This window comes from Apodemus sylvaticus, chromosome 20 (genome assembly GCF_947179515.1).
Source record: "Apodemus sylvaticus chromosome 20, mApoSyl1.1, whole genome shotgun sequence".
Classification (NCBI taxonomy): domain Eukaryota; kingdom Metazoa; phylum Chordata; class Mammalia; order Rodentia; family Muridae; genus Apodemus; species Apodemus sylvaticus.
This window is the reverse complement of record NC_067491.1, coordinates 24,865,789-24,889,599: the sequence shown is the minus strand read 5'-3', so window position 1 is coordinate 24,889,599 and position 23,811 is coordinate 24,865,789.

The following is a 23,811-nucleotide window of genomic DNA, read 5'->3' as shown; positions in this document are numbered from 1 at the left end:
GAAACGCTGCTGAATTTCATACCTTAGTATGAGCCATATTATCTCTCTGCTTCTCGAGCCTGTATGGAAAACAGAGTAAATCTTCTTAAATACCATTCACCCACTCAAAATATGACTTTGATGACTTTTTATATTATATTTGGAATGGAAGTCAAAATGTTCCCCACAACTATTGTGCCCCCTTGTTATTTTTCTTTGTGAACCACTTGTAACATGCTAGAATTTCACTTCATTCTATATATTACAGTCACTTACTAAAGCTGTTTCCAAACTATGTCCATTGTCCTGTCTGCTTGAAATGCTCTTCCCTAAATGTCTACTGATATCTTTCTGTCACCTCTAAAATGGAATCCCTAATTCTGACCTTTTGTTAATATAAGAACTTCATTTTCCCATTCAAAACTGTGTGGATTATAGGAGAGCATTCCAACCTTACACAGAGCAGGTTCCACATGTTTTCCAGGGTGTAGCTATGATCTAAATTTCCACCCTGTTATTTTATTACAACTCCTTCCTGCAACAATTTTGCCCCTGAACAGAGGGAGATATTCTTTTGTGTTGTAAGAATAATGCCTGCATTCAATGCAACTCTCCCCTTAGTTCTGAGTCTTCTTCTCTACAGTTATATCCTTTGGGGGAAAAAAGAACAGAAACAAAAAGGAAATAAAGAGGAGACATTTGCCCTCATTTATATTATGTATTGTACATATGTTATGTATCTTAACTGTTCTTTTCTGTACTTCCCAACATATTTTGCAATTGTGGTCTGGCATCTGAAGCTAAGCTTCAGGCTTCCCTAAGGCCTTTTAAAAATGAAAGCCATTTTCTTCTTCCTGAATTTAACCTCATGGGTGCCTTGTCATCATCAACTCCTTGCTCACCTCCAGCCAAGTGGAGATGAAGGACAGTGGGGCTGCCCATTTCCACCAGAAAATGCCATCCAGTAATCTACCATTGCACTGCTATCTGCTGACTCATTGCCCATGTAGACGCCTAAGGGAAGTCTCTGGGAGAGAGCTGGGATGTGTAGATAAATGGCAACTGATAAAAACATCATCATGGCTAAATGCATTCCTCTCCCTTAGGTCTATGCTTTCACTCAAAGCCATAATGATTAGGTTTTACTCAGACACGTTTATGTTCCTGTTTATTTTATCGTTTGGTTTTCAGCCTACAAAATATGTATTTATCACCTGTTTCTATTCATACAATTATTATGATGGAAATAAAAGGGTAAATAAAGCTCATGGGCTGGCATATAGCAGGTATTCAATTGTACTTTTAAGTAATAAATTGATGACCAACCTGGAAACACAGAATCCACCCTAGGCAATACTAAGACATTATACATAATGCAAATTGGGCCATAAAAATCAAACTACGCAATGTATTTACTCCCATTTGAATTGATTATTTGAGAACATTATAACTGGTAAATAATATGCACAATGTCATACGATGTACTAATTATTATGACTGAAAAAAATCAAGTACATTTTCTAGAATAAATATAGAAGAAATAAAACAGGTGTAATCTGAAGTAAAGCTAAAGTTTGATTAACTTTCTTCCAAAGGGTCCCAGAGAATATAAGCTTGCTGATTATGCTACAATGTATGCCAAACAGACCCAGCTACATAACTCAGAGAACAAAGAATGGAATGAAAACACAAGACTGGGCCCAGAGCTTGAAAAGTGTGTAGAAAGTCCACATTTTGTTTATTTTTTACTAGTTAAAAACATTCTAAGAAAAAATTAGAATTTAACATATGAGAAGGAATTATACCATCGGTGCTTATTTAACATTATTAATTTTAAGTGCAGATACAATAACATATAATGTAAGTGAAATGAAAGCAAATGAATTATACAATTTTAATTTTTTCAGTCTTTCCAGAATAATAGAAATGCTAAAAATAGCACATGGGTGAGACCCATGCTTCAATACCATAATAATCTATTATAGTGATCCTCAATTTATTCATAATTTTGACTTTGAAAAAGCTTAAAAGAACAATTACAAATGAGCAGCAATGATGCATATCATATGTATGTCCAATTTTTCTTATACAATTTGCCTGTCATCATTCAACTACATTGGCAGAAAGTAATTAATTACAAGAACATATTTTCTTTTTTCTTCAGTCTTTTGTGGCTCTTCTATAAGCAACCAAATATATTGTAAATATATCAGTAAGTTAAATATAAACAGTTTTCACATTTTTAATATGAACCCTGACTTGAAAGCACAGAACAAGAACCATGATGTATAGGGAATTTATATGACCCAGGTCTAGTGAAGGTACAACGTCTGTCAATGTGTGACTAGATAGGCAGACAGGTTTCTCTTTGTTGCATAATCCCAAAATTCAGAATCATGACCAGTACACAGACAGGGCACCTAACAGTGTAAAGTATTTGCCAAGCACACCTGAGTTGAATAACTTCTGCATTTGTTTGTTTAGAGAGTTCATATTTCCATTGCCTCACTTTCCTCAGCCACATGAAAGGTAAATTCAGAGTAGTTCCTTCTTGGGTCATTGAACTTTTAAGGGCACACCATACATGTCAATCATGATCACACAGCTTCAGAACTCTTCACTTGAGCATTAGCTAACATGCATGATCAACTGGCACTTAGTCAGGAGCAGCTGTTAAGATGAGGACTTAGTAGAAAACTGAACTGTAGCTGAGGGAGGCTGTTGTCCTAACTTAAAACAGAAAGTGCAGTTTACAAGAGAGGTTTTACAGCATTCATCATGGTAACATATGCCTTTGGAAATGAACCATGAATTACAGCTGGATAGATTAAAGACTCATTCATCAACAAAGTAAGCTAGGTGTTTTGTACTCATATACATACAAGTAAGAATAGATTGAGCAAGTGTGTGTGTGTGTATGTGTGTGTGTGTATGTATGTGTGTATGTGTGTGTATGTGTGTGTGTGGTGTGTGGTGTACATGAGAGTGATTAGAAGGAGGAAAAGGAAAGAAAAAGTATATAATTATATTTAAACTTAAAAAGAAAGATTAAAAATGGAAATTAGGTAATGGCCAGTTTTATTGTCAAAACAGGGCTTTCATATGTATTACAAAAAGTCCTTGAAAATGTAATTCATTATGATGGGCTCTCTGAAAAATAGACTATACAGTGATTTTATTGCATATAGTTTCATATTCCTCCTGGCCATGTAATAAAGTGACTTGTCCTTAGAGAGATATGCCCTTTTTTCGCACACAGGTATATATGCAGATAAAATACTCATAACCAATCAATCAATCAATCAATCAAACTTGCTTTAAAAAGTAAAAATGAAATAGATCTCTAAAAAGATCAAAATAAGTATTTTAAAATTACATATTGACTAGAAGTTTAAATAGAGATTCCAATAGCCATTCCCATGAGATTATAGTTATGATAGATGTAGGCCATATATGTAAATTGACTTCTTTGTTAGCAGGAATATTTATTTGTATGTTGGAAAGGGTTTTTTCCCATCAGAAACATTCAAGAAAACATTTAGGATGGTTTTTAAAGAGAAAAAAGTTACTTTTCCAGTTGGTTCACTGTGTACCCGATCACAACTGGAATCAATTATGACCCACAATAGAGTTTCATCTGTGTTCATGCACATTTCATTTTTCCATTTAGCAGCAGACTTTTCACATAAATCAGATATCAATAAACTGTGGGAATACTTCAACAGATTCCCAGTGCAATTAGAACAAAATCAAAACCACTCAAGCTAATGCTAGACATTGATATTATCTTCCACCTTGGTCTTGAACTCATCTGGAAAATAAATTTTACTAAGTAAGCCTTCTTCTTTTTTTCTAGAAGACACCACAGAGCTACTTACATTCCAGACCTGTCCAGAAGTGACTTACCTTTTAAAAAGATGGGTGTTTGTTTGTTTGTTTTAATCTTTAACTATGAGTAAATGTGTATCTGTGTGAGGGCACACACACTCAAGTGCAGATATATGCAGAGGCCAGAAGAGGGCAGAAAATCTCCTGAGGCGGGAGTTATAAGACTGTGTTAAGCTGCCTGATGCAGTCTCTAGTTCTCAGCAAGGGCAGTACATGATTTTAAACAGCTATCTTTCCAGCCTAACTTCTTGTATGATCGCCTTATTTATTTACCTGTTTGTTTGTTTAGTGTGGAGGGTGGTGTGTGTGTGTGTATGTGTGTGTGTGTGTGTGTGTGTGTGTGTGTGTAGCACTATGAGGATGTGGAAGGCCACAGACAACCTACAAGAGATGGTTCACTCCCATGGCCGTATGGTTTCCAGGGATCAAGTTTAGGTCATCTGGCTTGGCAGAAACTTCCTTTCTTTTCTAGCTGAGCCATCTTGTCAGTCTTACAATTAACCTACATTTGTTTAAGTTGTAGGTAAAAATATCTTCTCAGGACAAGGTCCCCTTCTTCTCTTTTGGCTTTCATAATTGGTCCTATCACTTTCAATTACAGGCTAGCTTATATACTTTGTGGTCTTATATCATATACATGCATTGGACTGAATTTTATCTTATAATATACTTGCAAAAAAGACCCTCTAATTACCACTGGGTGACCATCATCTAAAAACCAAGCATTCAACTAACTAGGTAACTGGTTGAGTAAAGAGACTACCTTTGAGGTTTCATTTTGGATGTCTTTATTTTTCCAAGGAGTTCTGGGTGGAAAGGAGTTACCCAGAATGTAAGCAATTACTCACCTGATTTCCAACTAATTAATGTCAGAGTGAGTTAATATTTAATTTAGAAAACTTTCTGTGGTTTGTGTTCTTCAGACAGGAGAAAACAAACAAAAACAAAATCAGTTTATTTTCTAAAACACGCACCCAATTCTAAATGAACAAAAGGCACATTACAGCCAAATGTGCTGCCTTAACAGAGTGTTAGCAATGGCAACTACAAACAAATCAAACTAGAGGGCAGCAATCATTCACTCCTTCATATCCCCATCCTTCCAGCTTCTATTCAGCGTCATCAGCTCTGTGAACCATTCCTACAGCCTCCATTTTTCTTACTTAAAATTAATCGTGTGTGAAACCAAGCATCTATGCCTACTTATATATTCCTTTAGAGTATAGAATTCTATTTAACTCTTCTTATAGCTGGCTCTTTATAATATAGAGTCATTCTTTTGGTCTCAGAATATGCTCATTTATCAGCCTTATCCTTGTACCTATTATACACCAATAATAAAATATTTTAATAAATATATGCTTTTAAGCTAAAAATAAAATGTACTCATCTGACTCAGTATGACTCAGTATATATATATATATATATATATATATATATATATATATATATATCAACATCCATCACTAGCCTTGGCACCTGTCAATCATAGTTTTAAAACAATAATTAACATTCTATGGTCTTTCATCTTAGTCTTATGATCACACACTAAGAGTGATCTGTATGTTTGTGAATGATAGTTTTTGAGATTGTAATTTGATTATAGTATTTCTCCTTTTCCTTTCCTCCCTCCAAATACCCCTATATACTTCAATTTAAAACAGACACACAGAGAAGCATTCAACATTCATAACAAAATTCTATTGAAACTTACTGGGTTCAAGATTAAACTACTTTAAATATGGGACCCTCAGTGTCTGGACCTACAGAAAGCAGTCAAGCAAAAGATTGCTTTATTAGTCAGGGTTTTCTCAGTGGAAAGCAAAGAAGGGTCTGTCTCCATGAATTTTAGGGTAAAAAAAAGAAAAGCCCTCTTCAAAATGTCTTTATCTGCCCCATTGCCTACTCTACAATGTTCACAGACACTTACAGGAAAGTGCACTTGGTATGTAATTCTACCTGGGCTGATCTCAAACAATGTCATGGCTTATGGGGCCAAACCAACATCTTTTGTAATGTATTGACACTTGTAAAAATGTTCCAGTGTCACTCCAAATTGACTTAAAAACTGGGGACATCCTTCTCATGTCATTTTATTAAATTAACTGACTTCTCATGAAAATGCGTTCTGTGGTGAAATGGATTGAAGAGCACTAAAATTTTTCTCAAGTAGTATGCTGTTGCTCCGCTCAATGATACATCTTGAAATAAAGTCAATATTCTTTTTAGCTTAATGGACAAAAATAAAAAAAAATAGAAAAGGAGAAAGGCAGGGAGGGAAAAAGAGAAGTAGATTTTTTCTTAGACTTCGTAGCTTACTGGACTAAATAAGTTGCCATTTTATTTATTTGATGATAAATTCCAGAAGCAATAAAAATAAAAGAAAGAGAGAAAGTTAGCATTTCATTTTTTGTACCAAAGAGCTTTCATGAGATATATCTGTCCTTTATGTGTTCTTTTTATCTTTTAACTTCCTCACCTTCGTTTTCAATACCCAAGGCTAGAGCATACCCACAAATACACTTTCCCATTTCTCATTTTTCAAGTAATCAACAAATATGAATGGCTGACAGAGTCTGTGAATTGCCGCACAACAGGACTGCCCTCAATTAACATCTTCTCTGAGCAAATCCAGAGTGAATAAAGTTCTCTTTGTCCCTAAACAATACCTTAAGAAAACAAGATATACATTAATGAAAGAAGGAGAAAGAATTTTTAGAACAAGACTGTTAAGGTCATATTTAAGCAGCCATCTATTTTGGTCGTTTTAACACTTACAAAAAATAAAACACAACAAAGAAAAACAAAACAAATAAGCAAACCCCCCCCCCCCAAAAAAAAAAACAACTAACCAACCAAACCAGCAAGAACAAAACAACAAAGAGACCTGAAATATTTCCTATTTGTACTGAAGTAATCACTCTCACAGGATAATTAAAAATAATGTTCAATGACTATTGTATCCTGCATCTCTAGTGAAAGTGAAGCGAAAGAGAAGCTCTCTCGATAGTTACACCTTCTCAGGATAAAAAGAGCCAAAATGAGTTAAATGACTCTGTCCTGCTTCCTTAAAATCCAAACGAACAAATTCATCATCTGTGCACACACACAACCTAAAACACATGACTGCATGCCTAACTGAAGAATCCTAGGTATTGCATGGATTTTTTTTCTACTTAGTGGTAAAATGAAGACTACAGGTAAGTTTCTTTCTAACTCTTGCTTCCCCTGTAAGTAACAGCATTTAGATACTCTTTACCTCAGCCATGGAGGCTCAGAACAGGATTTTACAATTTCAAAGCTGAAGAGAAGAGCTACAGAGGAGAGATATAACAGCTGATAAAGGTAATGCTGACCAGGAAGCTTTCAAATTCCTTTCAAAATCTTTTATCAAGCTACATTCTATTACAGAGTGTGGTAGGTTTTTAAATTGGATTTTCCTCTAGCTGTAAAAGTAAGTTTGTTGTCTGTCCCCTTTGTGGGAGCCCTAGGACTATTAAACTGCTACCCTTGTGAAGACAGAAAATGGCCCAAAGCCTTAGGGAGAGATTGAATCTATGGGTGTTTAAAAAAAGAAGAAGAAAAATAAGAAGTATGTGTCTGTTAATTCCATTGATATTGATTGAGTATTACTATGTACTAAGAAAACAGAGAAAAATTCCTGCCATTAATGTGCTTACTATATAGTTGAAAGAATCAGACAACAGGTAAGAAGCACATTACATATCTGAGTGACTTATTAATAGTATATTAAAGATTATTGCTGTGGAAAAAAACAAGTAAGTAACAGAAACATAAAGGAAGAGAGCATTTTACACTTTTTATTAATTGTCACACACTTTAAGTCTCATGATGAAAGTGATATTTAGGTCTCTGAAGAATGAATATTTAGGAGTAAGTTTCAAACAAATAAAACAACCAGATCAAAAGTCTTGAGGTGGCCTATGCCCAGTGTGTTTGTTAAAACACAAAGGCTTGAGTGGCAAGACCATAAGGAGTGAAGCCAAATCACTTTAATTAAAAAGTGTGAGGAGACAGATCATAAAGAGACTAAGTCATAATTTGAAAAATACTTGGATACCTAACAGCAGATTTGAGGAACAGCATGAAGATGTTATAGTCAAGCTGTAGACATGTACTTGCATATAGCATGAGCATTTTAGAAACTAAAAGGCATCCTCTTTTTAGGAGACATGCCTCAACTCATATTACATGAGGTAGCATGTTTAGAACACAAGAGGATTGACTATTTCCAGGTTTGTGATCTGACTAGTGAGCTGCTGTACCTCTGCAGAGCACTGAGTGCCGGCGTTGGCTGCCATCCATAGCTTCCATGGGCTGAGGACTGGGAAGATAACGGAGAAAAGACTAAAGATTTTAACCAGTATGGCTTGTCTTAAAGCTGAAGGGCTGATGATGGTCTTCAAATGTTTTAGTTGTCACAGTGATTATACTCCTTTCTATCCAAGCCAGAATGTGTCTTCTGAAGCTACAAAAAAAAAAATTACAGGAAGCTATTATAATTGTGAGAATGACAGGATGGAAGTATATGTAAAATTTGTATGGCTGTAATGTAGAGGAGGTGCTGACAGGAGCCCCCTATGATGAATGTCAGATAGATGTACCAGATAGGAGCTCAGGAGTGCTGTGTAAAACATGGAAAGAGGGGCTCAATCTCAGTCATGTCACTGATGTTAAATGACAATAATAGTAGCTTAGTAAGAGAATATGATGTGTCATAAGTATGCCTGGATACCGTAACTTACTGCCTCTAACGTTATACCCATTTCATAGCACAGCTGATTGAATGTACATGACAAGGATAGGATAGCTTGTAGAACATGCAGTAATTAGAATACAGGGTTTTGGAATACTCATCATAAAGAACTGATAAATTGATGATAATAGATATGCTAATTATTTGGATTTAATTATTACTTAATACACAAATTAATCAAACAACAACATTGTAATTCATAAGCACGTACAAGAATATTTAGTATGGTTCCTTACTGCCAAGGGAATAACAACAAAAAAATTCTCATTGGCTGAACACTTTATAGGATGATGTTTATTCGTGTCAAAAAATGAGAGTAAACTTCTAAGATTACTAATAACCTTACTAATAAGTAATATTTACTAATAAATAATAATTACTAATAAAATAATAGAATAATGTATATCTACAATTCAACTCTTGTGTATGAATGGGAAGTCAAAGCTTATCCAAATCCCTACTATTGCATTACACAGATGTCAACAATTAAAGACAAATTAATGCCATTACCATAGTGTCTCTAGGAAGCATGTGACTTTAAATAAAAAATTAAAATAAAATGAATTAGTCTTAAACAGTAGCATTTCTTCCTCTGGACTAGAATAAAAGGGATAGGTGGAGCAAATACTTTTTTGTAAACTAGTCCTAGAATGATAGAAATGTAAAACAGAAAGATTTCATGAGGAAAAAAATGTCATTATTGCCCTTCTATATTTATGAAAATGATATACAATCAAATTTATCTGAGAAATTATTACTATCTTTAAAGGGGGAAACAAATATGAGCATATTCATTAAAAATGGCATATTACAAAAAGCTCCTTCCAGCTCTTTTGCTGTGCTGATAAACCTGCCATACACTGTATAAAAACGATTATGTGTGTACATTAACACTTTCTATTTAACTTGAAAATCCCTGATGTCCATTTTAGTAGCTTTTCTATCTGATAGCCCAAAATTTAGTCTGAAATTCATGTATTAAATCAAAATAATATGCTCTTTCCTTTAAACAACTAAATCTTCTGTGATCAAAAGAATGAAAAATTCTTTAAATTGTGTGTGGTGGTCTTGTTACCATTTTTGGTGAACTAATTTTGATGGTTTTTACCATAAAAATGAAATTCTTCTTTGTAAGACAATCTCCAATTCTTAGCAGACAAACAAACTGAATCAACTTGAGTTCTTATTAAGTGCTACATAGTTTAGCTCCCTGTTTTAATCCCCTGTCATCTTCTTATCAATAGTCAATTTTTATTAGCACTTTCAAAGCTAAGGTAGCTATAGGGTTGGTGTAATGAAGACAATATTACAAAGTAGTTCATAAGATATCATAAGATAAAAATTGAATAAACTCTGGGAGTCCAGATCGAATAGAAAATTTCAAGTTTACTACCTTAACATCTCTAAATGAAAATGACACACACACACACACACACACACACACGCCTTTGTACAGAAACATAACAAATTATTTTAAATCAGGTTAGACTCAGTCATAGAATCAAGGCTACCAGTTCTAGGATCAGTGCTCAGATGATCAGAACCTTCCACCCTTCACCCAATGCGAAAACAAAGAAGCCGATAGAGGTCAGGCAGTTGAGGGAATTGCTACCAGTAACAGCAGTCAGTCTATCCTCACAACTGCACAATGTTATTAACCAACTAAACAACCAACCAAACAAAAACCCTTGATTAATACTAATATAATAGTTCATAAAGTATCAGGAAAGTTTTTATTTTCTCATTTTTGTGTTTTACTTTTAATGTAGAAGTAACAGGATATGTGACTATTGCCTGCAATATGTATCCCATGCAGGTAAGATTACACATTTGCCAGGGAAAGGAATTTCCAGTTACTTCCATGCCCTTGATTTTCTTTCTTTCCTCCTGAATCAATTGCTTCCTTACCTCCTGGACAAAGCTGATGATACATTTATTATTGACATTCTGAAAAGAATGGAAGCTAAAAGGTTTTTGACATCTTGTAAGAGCTTGTGAGATGTTGTTGACAGGGTAAGATGCTGGTTCTTTTATGGTTTTTGGAAACACTGCCTTTTCCATTGCAATTAAACTAAGAGCCAAGGTACATAACTTTTATGTAGGATATCTTAATGGTCGGGGAGCATAAATACTCGATTTTAGGAAATATATCATTTGTCCTTTTGGAAAGCCATTTGAGTGAATCTGTAAAGCCCACCGGCACTGAACTGTTCCACTTGGATTAGAACACTCCAGGTGATACAATGAATAAGTCTGTGCCCACATTTCCTTGCATTCAGTAGATGGGCTGTGTGACAACATCCAGTGCCTATTAAATCCTGGTGGTGAAACATTCAGCAATAAAGTCAGTTCACCTGAGTTTATTTCCACAGGCAGTTGTATTAATCATGACATTCTGGGTTCTCCTGTTCTGCATGCTTACTGACTAATATGTAAATGATGCTAGGTAAATCCCACCAGTTTCTTGACAAGCAGCTATAGTTTTATTCTTTATTACAGGGTGAAAAAAAATCCCTTCAGGAAATGCAATTTTTTTTTATCACACAATGTCAAGCAAGTCAAAAAGTAGTAGTTCATAATACAACTTTAAAAATGCTTAAACACAAAAAGATGGTGAGATACAAAAGAAAACAGAAAATTCTGCACAGATTACTTCTTCCCTCCTTCCATCCCCTTCATCATCATCATCATCATCATCATCATCATTAATTACTTTTATGTTTTTACAGTCCAGTCATTACCCCTGCTTCTGGTCTGCCCTCCCACAGTTCCTCTTCTCATTTCTCCTCTCCCCTGTTCCACCCCCACTCCCACCCCCAATACCAGACCTGCGCACTACCAGACCTCAGGTCTCTGGAGTGTTAGGTTCATCATTTCTCACAGAGGCCAGACCAGGTAGTCTGCTACTGTATATGGGGGAAGGTGGAGGACAGAGCTATACCCACCTAGTGTACGCACATTCAGTGTCTGAGAGATCTCAGGGGTCTGGGTTAGCTGAGACTGCTGGTCTTCCTATGGGATCTCCCTCCTCAGTTTCTTCCAGCCTTTTCCTAGTTCAACCACAGGGGTCCCCAGCTTATGTTTATTGGTTGGGTGTAAGTATCTGCTTCTTTCTCAGTCAGCTGCTTGTTGGGCCTCTTGGAGGTTAGCCATGCTAGGCTCCTGTCTGTAAACACACCATAGCATCAGTAATAGTGTCAGGCCTTGGGGTCACCCCTTGAGCTGGATCCCAATTTGGGCCTGTCATTGGACCTCCTTTCCCTCAATCTCTTCTCCATTTTTGTCCTGAAGTTCTTTTAGATAGGAACAATTCTGGGTCAGGGTTTTTGACTGTGCAATGGCAACCCCATCTCTCTACTTGATGCCATGTCTTTGGACTGGAGGTGAATTCTACAAGTTTCTTCTCCCCTTGGTTGGGTCATTTTTTTTTTTATTTTTAAGTTTGATTTCTTTTCCCAATTTACCCTTCCCTTATTCTCCCTTGCTTCTTTTGTTTTTATTTTAAAAGTTATTACATAGTAAGAGAAAAAGGTCATAATGTACTTTAAATATCTGTGAGAAAAAGGTCATAATGTACTTTAAATATCTGTGAGATACAGAAAAAAAATCTGTGCGACTCAGATTTGGTGGATGGCCCTTAACAATTACAGGAATGTGATAACAACAGAAGACTGTCTCCATTCCTTTATGGATTCATCCAACAGATATCCAGAGTTATTCCTCACCAAATAGCATCTCAGACACTAGGGGTTGAATTGAAAACAATAGCCAGGAAATCCAGGTTATATGGGAACCCAGACAATAAAGAAGAAAGCAAACACATTTTCAAATAAAAAATCAGGTCAAGTTATGATTAGAGAGGCCCCACAGAGCTAGCTGTCATATGCAGAATGATGAACTTAAATAGGATGACCTAATTTGAAACTGTACTAAAACAGTAAAATACAATTTTATGCAGGCTGGCATAAGAGAGTAATTTGTCTGAGACAGTCAAATATATTAGTTGATAGAATAGATCTTTAACTCTCAGCCTATATCACAACTCTTTGTTAAAGCAAATATAAATCAATATTCTTACATGACTACTACTTACATGCATGATGGTAGTTATTCACTATAGAGGTCACAGAGTAGAGTTAGAGTCAGACCTAACCCTGTGTTAATTTATAATAGGATACTTAGACACAAGCAACTGCATTGCAAAAATAAGACTATGATAAAAACAATAAAAACGTAAGAATATTTTGAAATCTACAGACTGGTGTGCCTCTGCTTCAATCTCCTAATGGCTTCCTGCCTCACCCAATATAAATGTAAAAGGCCTAGCAATGACCTTCACGGCTCTACGTGATTTGGCTGTTATTACATTTTTGACCTTATATCTCACTCCTTGTCTTTATAGTTCACTCTGTTCAGTCATACTGAATTGCTTGCTGTTTTCCAAAGTGCCAAATGCTATCCAAGATGAAGACTTTAGAACTGGCTCTGTCCTTTAAATAGCCACATAGCCAATCATTTCTTTCAAAACTTTGTTCAAATGCTACCTTCTCAAAAGGACTTAATATGAGCTCCATGTTCCATATTCCACTGTACTTATCCTCTATTTTGTAGAGAATGTCATACATATGATACTATATATGCTGTTTATTATTAATTTTCACTAATTAAAATACAAACCCAATGTATATATGAAGCTTCATCTTATATATATCCCAAAAAATCCTAACAATTTCTGAAACACAATAGCTTCCTATATTAGGCAATGTTTTCTTGAGAAATAGAACTCATAGAATGCATGTATATATACAGAATACACACACACACACACATATATATATACTATGAATACACATATATATTATACATACACATATATATGCATATATATATAAAATGAGGTCTAGCTAGTCCAATAATGGCTTTTTACTAAGATAGTCTAAGAATCTGGTAGTTGTTCCTTTCACAAGGTTTGTTGTCTCAGCTGTTCTTCAGAATCGTACATAATCCTCTAATACTGGAATGGCATTAGAATGCTAGTGAAAGCAAGACCAAGCAGGTAAAGAGAGAAGAAGCTTCCTTCTTCCATGTCCTTTATACAATCTTCCAATAGAAAGTATGGTCCAGATTAAAGGTTTCTTACTTTAAAAGATCTACATTAAAGATAAATCCTACTACCTCAAAAGATTAGAAGTGTATCTTCCAACTTTACATGATTTAAATAAATAAATAAATCAATAAATAAATACCCCTCAGAGGTGTTCCCAGCCATTTGAATTTCAGTTGATTAGAGATGGATTCCAGTTGTCACTGAAGAATAGCCATCACGATGGCACCCTGTAAATATTTATGAAAAAAAGATGATTGCACTCAGCTTGACAGGAGGGCAGACATAGAAAAAGAATCAGAATTGCCTTAGTGTATGAATGAATACCATGAAGGTATACACCTGAAAGGCATTCCTGCCTAATCTGCCTTATCTCATAATATTACCCTTTCAGCATGTGTAGGATATTTTTGAAACAGAGAATTTTTAATGCAATGTTTACATTGAGATAAGTATGAATGATGGCAGGCATGTGATCACAAGGCATACATTCTTTACTTACATTGTCCCTTACATTTCCTTTTGGCTGGATGACATCTCAGCCGAATCAAATAATGACTCTTTTGATCATTCTTGGAAATTTGTCTCTTGGGTTCAAAGTTCCAATATCAGCTCTTCAACTGAACTTTCAAGTCTAATTATTTTTCAGCACCAGGACCTATCCCACTCCATCTAGTAGATGCAGGGGAAGATTTTGTAAGGGGTTAGCAGTAAGAAAGAAGGGTGACTGGATTTCTTTTGATCTTTCTGGCAGTTCAAGCACAAACCCCTCTAGAGAAGGACAAAGGGATGGAGATGAGAGCAGGCCAGCATCAAGAGGGCCACAAGTTGGTGTTTATTGATTCTGATGGCTTTCTGCACCAGAATCTTTCTCTTATTGTTCGTTTCATGGTCGATAAATCACCTCTGATCTTTGTGTACTGTTCCTTAAGCACCCACAGCATCTCTGTGACTACTGGTCAGTTATTCCTTCTCAGTTCACACAGTCAGATCCAAGAAAGTGATTTGCAGGCAGCCTCTGACATGGGACTCAAGATAGAACTCTGAGAGTTTCTCCAGTTCCTCACTTTAACTGACCCATGGAAAGCTCTCTTTCTTTCACTCAGCAAAACCACTTTCTTCTTTTTCTGGTTATTACCAAAGACATACAGCCATTTTTCGGTTTTGAAAATGTTTAATGTGCTGCTCCCCCAATCTGCCTACCTCCATTTTAGAGTTTCTATTACAGTACAGAATGCCCTTTAAGAGCTTTCCTTTGAAACTGTACTGAAGGAAAAGCACACCCATTTTCCCACCAGAAGGAGAGCTGACATTCATACAACAGACTGTCTCAACCTTGGCTCCATCCATACTTAATACATTGTACATCCTCACTGTAATACTGAATGAGCTTAAGAGCTGTTTCATGAAGTGCTGTTATAAGAACCAAGAGAATAGCTCATGTCACTATTGACATCTAACATAGAATAGTATCTGTTTACTTATAACTTGGTCCTAACTTTTATTTTGACATCTAATTCCATCTACAAAATGTTCCCCTGTCTCCCAATGCTAATTCTAAATTCGTAAGTAATAATAATATGGCCTCTTTTTCTAGCTTTCTATCATGCTCAAGTAATATTCCCAAGTATCTTATTCATTCCTATATGAGATTCTTATTGCCTATATGCTATCTTTCAGCCCATGTGCCATACATTGGAAGATACACATGACATACAATTTCCTTTCTCTTCAAATATACTATAAATTATTGTGTTTTTCTTTCTTACTATCCATGCTTTAAAATAATATTTTATTCTTCTTTGGACAGGAAACTCAAATTGATGTCTTACTCATATTATATCCCCAAATTCCTTTCCATGTGTAACCTTCTTTGAATTCCATGGGAAGAGTTCATTGGGTTTTTTTTCCCCTATGTTGCTGTCATACTATATTGCTTTGAGACAACACACTAATATATTGTGGTTTGAGCTATACATATTGGAGCTGACTACATATTACAGAGATGTACATTATTTACATTAATTCATAATAACTCATCATTATGTCTCAAAGTAGAAAAAATATAATTTTTTGTTTATATCTAGATATAGATATTTGTATTATTAAAAGTAATTGTAAAGGGAGTTCCTTATAGAGACATATAAGTCGGTAGCCACATACTGGTAGAGCAGCAGGTTTATTCTAGATGCAAATAATATGTGCTTGAGAATGGAAGACTTTATAATAGTCAGTAGGGGTAGGGATGGAGAGATGGTTAATTAAGTGCCTAATGCTCAAACATAGGTGTAACCAGTTTAGCAGAAACAAAGACATTCTAGAGACATGCTTGTGGCTCTCAATCTAACAGACTATGTAATCAATGGGCACCAAATAAGTGGGAATTTTCCCAGGAATCTCATGCTGGAAGAAAGATTCCAAACAGAAGGACAATGAGTCTTTCTGAAAGAGATTGTACACAATTTACAAGATAAGACTCAAACTCAAATAATGATTGTTAACGGTCAGTGTGACAAAACATTGGCCAGGACTTCTTAATTATGGAAATTCTTGGCCTATTTAAACTCTGATCTCACTCTACAACCCCAAAAGCACACTTGAGAGGTTTCCAGGATCTATTGATTTCTCCTCCTGATGCGGTCATATTAAATGAATCTCCTTTTTCAGCTTTTGACTTTTAATGTGGCTCTTTTAACTGACTTATGGAGAACAGGTGGCCAGCAGAGCTGACGGGCACAAGTTGTGACCTGTGTGTTTAATAATATAAGGTGTGAGTTCTGATTCCCAACACCCCCATAAAAGCTAAGCCCATACTGGGGGCTGTAAGTGGAGACAGGCAGATCCAGGGAGCACAGAGGCCAGTCAGTCTAGCCAGACTGGGACATCCTTGTTCTGAAAGATCTTATCTCAAAACACAAGAGAGAAATTACTTTGGAAGACACCTATCTACCTCTTGTAGAGGTATACACACACACACACACACACACACACAGACATGAACATGTTTTCTTATTCTCTCTCTCTGTCTCTCTGTCTCTCTGTCTCTCTGTCTCTCTCTCTCTCTCTCTGTCTCTCTCACCCCGCCCCCCCCACAGAGTTTATTTTCATATTAAGTGAACATGAGACGGAATGAATAAAATGGGGAGTAGTCTATGCTTAATTGAATATGCTAAAAAGATCTAATGGTACTCCTAAAATATTTACATTATACATTAAAAAAACTAGAGCTTTAAGAAAAAATTATTGCATGCTTCGAAACAAGACCATTGCCAGAAAGTCATCATTAGATTAGTAAACATAGAGCAAGAAAAGGCAAATAGCACAAATATCACATGAATCACTGTGGAGCTGGGAACACCTTCATCAAAGGATCAGAAGGAGGAGACGCCAAAGGTGCTCTGAGTGATGGGAGATGATTGGCAGGATGATAAAACAATAGCTGTGGGAGTTCACAAGGGGATAAAGATGATTCTTGTTCTAGCTCGGACATGGTAATTTTATGGGCAAGTAAGCTACTCCATTAAAATATACAGGAGAGAGACTGGCACACTGAGAAGGTCCATGAGGAAGGATCTGAGTGGAGAATTACAAAGGCTTGCGACAAAGCCCAGTCCCGTTTATGATCATGAGACTCTATAAAGGGTACGGTGAATTTGTTTTTAAGGGTTTCTAACTCCAAGTGTGACAAGAAGCATAACAGCATTATATTTATTCTCATATAAGTAAAGGAAACCTGCATGCAATTCTCCTTAAGGAACAAAAGGAAAAAAATTAGAAAGACTCTGCCCCTATGAATCAAGGACTGAAAACAGAGAAGGAAAAACTTGTGATCAGCAGCACACTTAACTGAATTTCCAAACAAGTAAGTTAGGGAGAATCGACAATTAGCAGACTTGACATTGTAGAAAATTTAATTAGCCATTTACAGAATGAATCAGGGACGGCACCAAAAACACCATAAGAAAAGGTCAAATAGGCACTGACAGAGAAAACAAGCAAAACAGCAAAGTGAAGACACAGTTCCTGGGAGAGACTCCACCAGAGAAAGCAGAACAAATGGGAATTAAATAAGAGCCACATGAAAATTTCTAGAGAATTAAAAGAAAAAACAACAACGGATATTTTGAAAAAGAATAATTATTTTCCAGTCAAATGAACCAAAGACATACCTCAGGATATTACTTGGTAATAATGTTGAATTTTAAGCGAAAAGAATGTGTCAAACAGATACAAAAATGCAAGAGGGCTTGACACTCCTTTCAAACACCAAATACCAGAACACAGGGGAACCACATCCCTGGACACAGAAAAGAAAGATCACAACCAATTTCTGCATGCAGCCAAGTTGCTGCTCACATGGGAAGGAAGTAACAGGTCAAGGTCTCATCAAGGAGTTGACTTTCCTGAGGCTGCTTTTCAAAATTAAATCAGAGGTAAGAGGTGGACGAAAAAGACTACGGATAATAAGTCACAAAGGGAACAGAAAAAAATGTGTACTAGTATTTAAAATGTGGTGGCTCACAGTTACTGTTGCAGTGATAAAACCTCATGACCAAGACAACTTGGGGAGTGAAGGGTTTTACTTTAGCTTACATCCCCAGGTATGTCAATCACTGAGGGAAGTCAAGATAGGAACAGGGCGGGAACCTGGAAGCTGGAGCTCATGCAGAGGCCGTAGATGGGGTGTTGTTTACTGGCTTACTCTTATGACCTACTCAGCCTGCTTTCTTACAGAATCCAGGTCAACTAACACAGGAATGGCACCACCCACAATGGCCCTCCTCTATCTATCACTAATCAAGAAAACTTTTACAGCTGGATCTTTTGGAAGCCTTTTCTCAGTTGAGATTCCCCTTCTTCAGATAAGTCTAGCTTATGTCACTTTAATTTAGGAATAACCAGCACATGGGGCAAATTTATTTGTAAAATCACATAGTGTTTATTTAAAGAGGTTGTTTTTTTTTTTTAAACATTTTTATGATGGATGTACCTCATGAAAGCAGGCCCAGCTGTTGTAGAACAGTATGGATGGAGTGAATTCTAAGGATTCTGTGGCACTGCTATATCTAGTCACTCAATGTGGAGAGTAAGGTAAGACAGACAGGTTGATAGACAGATTGCTTTATAGAAACAGGGTTATAGTTTTATTTCAATTACATATGATATAAATTCAGGAATGTTTGAAATATTTTAAGAAAACTACATACATGAAACATATCTTAAAATATATATAAAGGAGATTAAAATAAGTAATATAGAACTATAATTTCTATTTTGAATAAAAAATGGATTAAAGGATAAAATTATGTGGACAAAATTATAAACATTTATAGCATGCAGAATATTTTTTTTATTAAAAATGATTTTTATACAGTAGATTCTGGTCACAATTTTTCCTCTCTCAACCTGCCCCCAAATTATAATTAAATTTTGAAAATTGGACCAAAAAATCTCCAGAGAAGAAAATATAGAATGTCAAAGTCAGATGAAGGTCACAGTGACTAGGGCTCTGTGGTGGTTTGAATAGGTGGTTTTGCATGCATTTCAAATGCCTCTGGCCAAGTCAGTTAAGTTGTTTGGTACTTAATCATCTAAGTAAACATCTACCTGTTCCAGTTAGCAAACTGCTTTCACCCATTCTTATTTGTAAGATGAAAATTATTTGAAACTCAAAACTACATAGAACATGGCTAAAAGGAAAATAAAGGGATAATGTAGATTGTTGTTTGTTTTTATATTTGGTCTTAGTCAAAATGCTGGGAGACAATTTATGTTTAGACTTTATATTCTCCCTCACTTTCTGGGCAATCTCTAATCTATGAGAATGTCTACCTTTCCCCCCCACCATCTCCACTTCTGCCTCTGCTTTGAGAATCACTGTCTTAAACCTTTGGATATTACTACTTCCTGGAATTATTTCTAAAGACCCACATTCTGTCTCTTCTCCTTGACTGAGCTTATACATCCATCCCCTCGGTCCGGTTACTATTTATTACACAGGCATAGACTGCCAGCTCTAATCTCTAGCACAGACTCCTTCCTGAGCTCCAGACACATATTTCCACTACTGTCAGAATCTCCATTTGGATGGAATTCTTCCTCCTGGCTCACTCCTAGAGCTTCAGTCCTCTCCGTTCCCACAGACAGCATTGCGATCATTACCAAAATAGCCCGATTTTGTTCTATCTACTTCTCTCTTGCATCTCCTCATCTAACTGGCCATATTAGAACATTTTTCTAGAATAATATTTCATCACTCTAATTATTTTAACAAGACTAAGCTTTCTCTCTGCTCTTGAGAGGGAGCCTACCTTGCTTAGAACAGTTGAAAGAAAGTAATCAGCTTCTAGAGTTCATTTCTTTCTTTGTTATCTGCCACTGTGAGTCCTTGCCAGGATCCCTAAATCTCCAAGTGCTTCCCTGCTTGGTACTGTAGGTCAGAGACACATGGCATGGTTCCCACTGCAGATCCTTGACATTGCTGGACTTATAAAACTGATAGAGTCATGTCTTCTTTTTCTCTTTCTTTCTTTTTTTTGAAAGGCATGTTCTTTATTAAAAAAGGAAGTAAAAACATTTTATGATAAAACTGAAGATTTACATGGAAAATATTTCTGATAAAATAGAAGAGATATATACAGAAACATGTTAAAATTGACAATTTTTATGGAAAATTGAAGAGTAAAGTGGTAGACAAAAAAGACATTGCTTAATTAATTGAAAAAGAAAGTAGAAACATTTTATGATAGAATTGAAGATTTATGTGGAAAATATTTTTGATAAAATTGTAGAAAAATGTAGAAAATATGTTAAATTTGAAGATTATCATGGAAAATTTTATATAGATATTATAATAGTTGGCATAAAAGTATTACTAAGTTGATTGAAAGTGGGATTATAAACATTTTCTGATAAAGTTGAAAATTTACATGGAAAAATATTTCTGATAAAATTGAAATATATAAAAAAATGTTAAAATGGAAGATTATCATGGAAAATTATACAGATAAAATGGTAGATATAAAAATAATTCTAAGTTGATTGAAAGTGGAATTATAAACATTTTCAGGTAAAATTGAAGATTTATGTGGAAAATATTTCTGATTAAATTCAAGAAATTATAGAAAAGCATGTTAAAATTGACTATTTCATGGAAAATTATACAGATAAAATGGTAGACATAAAAAATACCTTTCTATGTTAATTGAAGATGGAATTAAAAACATTTTGTAATAAAATCAGAGTTTTACATGGAAAACATTTCTGATAAAGTAGAAGAAATATATAGAAAAACATGTTAAAATAGAAGATTATCGCAGATAATATGTTAGACATAAAAATTACTGAATTAATTGAAAGAGGAATTACAAACATTTTCTGATAACATTGAAGATTTGCCTGAAAGCTATTTCTGTTAGTCTATGTCTTTTTATTAGAGAATTGAGTCCATTGATGCTGAGAGTTATTAAGGAATCATGATTGTTGCTTGCTGTTATTTTTGATGTTATTTTTATGTTTGTGTGTGTATCTTCTTTTGGGTTTGTTTGAAGAAGATTACTTTCTTGATTTTTCTAGGTTGTAGTTTCCCTTCTTGTGTTGGTGTTTTCTATCTTTCCTTTTGTAGGGCTGGATTTGTGGGAAGATATTGTGTAAATTTGGTTTTATCATGGAATATCTTGGTTTCTCCATCTATGGTGATTGAGAGTTTTGTTGGTTTTAGTAGTCTGGGCTGGCATTGGTGTTCTCTTAGAGTCTGTATGAGGTCTGTCCAGGATCTTCTAGGTTTCGTCGTCTCTGGTAAGAAGCCTGGTATAATTCTGATAGGTCTGCCTTTATAAGTTATTTGCCCTTTTCCCCTTACTGCTTTTAATATTCTTTCTTTGTTTAGTGCATTTGGTGTTTTGATTATTATGTGACTGGATTATTTCTGCTCTGATCAAGTCTGTTGGTAGTTCTGTAGACTTCTTGCTCCACAGCATCCAAAGCCTTCTGTGCAGGGCCACCAGGAGAGACTAATCTCCCAGCAGCGCTTTCACTTCTGAGGGAAGTGGTATCTCCATCTTCCCTCTGGAGGGGAACAGCTAGGAACACACTAGGCATACCATCAGTGGAGCAACTTGGACAGAGGTCTTCAGGCTGACATTTAACCAGGGAGCCAAGCGGTTCCACATCCTTCTGTGCATAGACCCTGCCAGTAGAGAGTTGGTCTTCCAGGAGTATGGAGACAGGCTTATAGGCTCGCAGGAGGGACAAGCTACAGCCAGAGACAGCAAGACCAACCAGCACTAGAGATAATCAAATGGCGAAAGGCAAGCACAAGAACCCTACCAACAGAAACCAAGGGTACATGGCAACATCATAACCCAGTACTCCCACCACAGTAAGTCCCAAATACCCCAACACACCAGAAAGCAAGAATTAGTTTTAAAATCATAGCCCTGATAGAGGGCTTCAAGAAGGGCTTAAATAACTCTCTTAAAGAAATACAGGAGAACATGGGTCAACAGTTAAAAGCCCTTAAAGAAGAAACACAAAAATCCCTTAAAGAAATACAGGAGAACATGGGTCAACAGGCAGAACCCCTTAAAGAGGAAACACAAAAATCCCTTACAGAAATACAGGAAAACACAAACAATCTAGTGAAGGAATTGAACAAAACCATCCAGGCTCTAAAAGTAGAAGTAGAAAAATAAAGGAATCACAAAGTGAGTCGTCTGTGGAGATAGAAAACCTTGGAAAGAATTCAGGAGTCATAGATGCAAGCATCAACAACAGAATATAAGAGATAGAAGAAAGAATCTTAGGTGCTGAAGGTACCATAGAAAACATTGACTCAACAGTCAAAGAAAATGCAAAATGCATAAAGCTTGCAACCCAAAACATTCAGGAAATCTAGCACACAATGAGAAGCCCAAACCAAAGGATTATAGGTATAGAAGAGAGTGAAGATTTCCAATGTAACAGGCCAGTAAATATCTTCAACAAAATTTTAGAAGAAAACTTCCCTAACCTAAAGAAAGAGATGCCCATTAACATACATGTCTTCTTTTTTTTTTTAATCTTGCCCACTAGACCACAAACTCTGTGCAGGTAGATGATGGGCTCTAAATTCCATTCTACTCTTATTTTAAGGCACAGGAATAAACATTGTTTCGAGGTTTAGATAAATTTTAACATTAACTACAAAACCTATAATTAAAATTGGCAAATATTTGCAGGCATATAGAATTTTAAAACATCAGGAATGATGGTAACAATGACAGTTTGTAATTCAAAGCAATAGCTAATGAAAGAAAGAGATAAACTGTAGAAGTACTGAAGAAGAATATTATACTACATAAGTATAAGATCAGAATGAATAATACAATGTTGGTAGTAATGCAAAGGTATTGATGAATTCATTATGGCATTGGTAAACTTAATTTAATATTCACTATTACCTACTTTTATATTAAGTAAAATTATTAACTGATTGACTGCTTGCTTTCTAGAATTAACACATATATCATGAATTTTTAAAAGGTAATTGTTTATAAAAGTGAATTTTAAAAGTGAAGCAGATTGTAGAAAAGAATATGAAACAATTTACCCAAATTTTATCTATATTTTCTTTTACTCTTTTGTTTCACTTTCACGTAGCTTTCAATACATTCCAACATGTCATCTGTAATAAATATCACTTCTATCAATGGATAAATAATAATTAAAATTTGAAATTTGGACCAAAGCATCCTCACAGAAGAAAAGCATTAATTGGCTGAGTCAGATGAAGGTTACGAGGAACTATATTCCATGAAGAAGCCATTGTGGTGCTTTGGATAAGAAGACTCCATAGGCTCATGTACTTAAATGCCTGGTTCCCAGTTGGTGGACTACTTAGAAAACTTTATGAGATGTGAGCTTGTAAGAAGAGGTGTGTCACTGGGGGTGGGCTTTGAGGTTTCAAAATGCCATGGAGATTTAGTCTTAAACTCTGTCTGCCCTTTGCTTGTGGTTAAAATGTAAGCTCTCAACTACTGCCTCAGTGCCATGCCTACTGGCCTGCTACTGTGTTTCTGCCAGC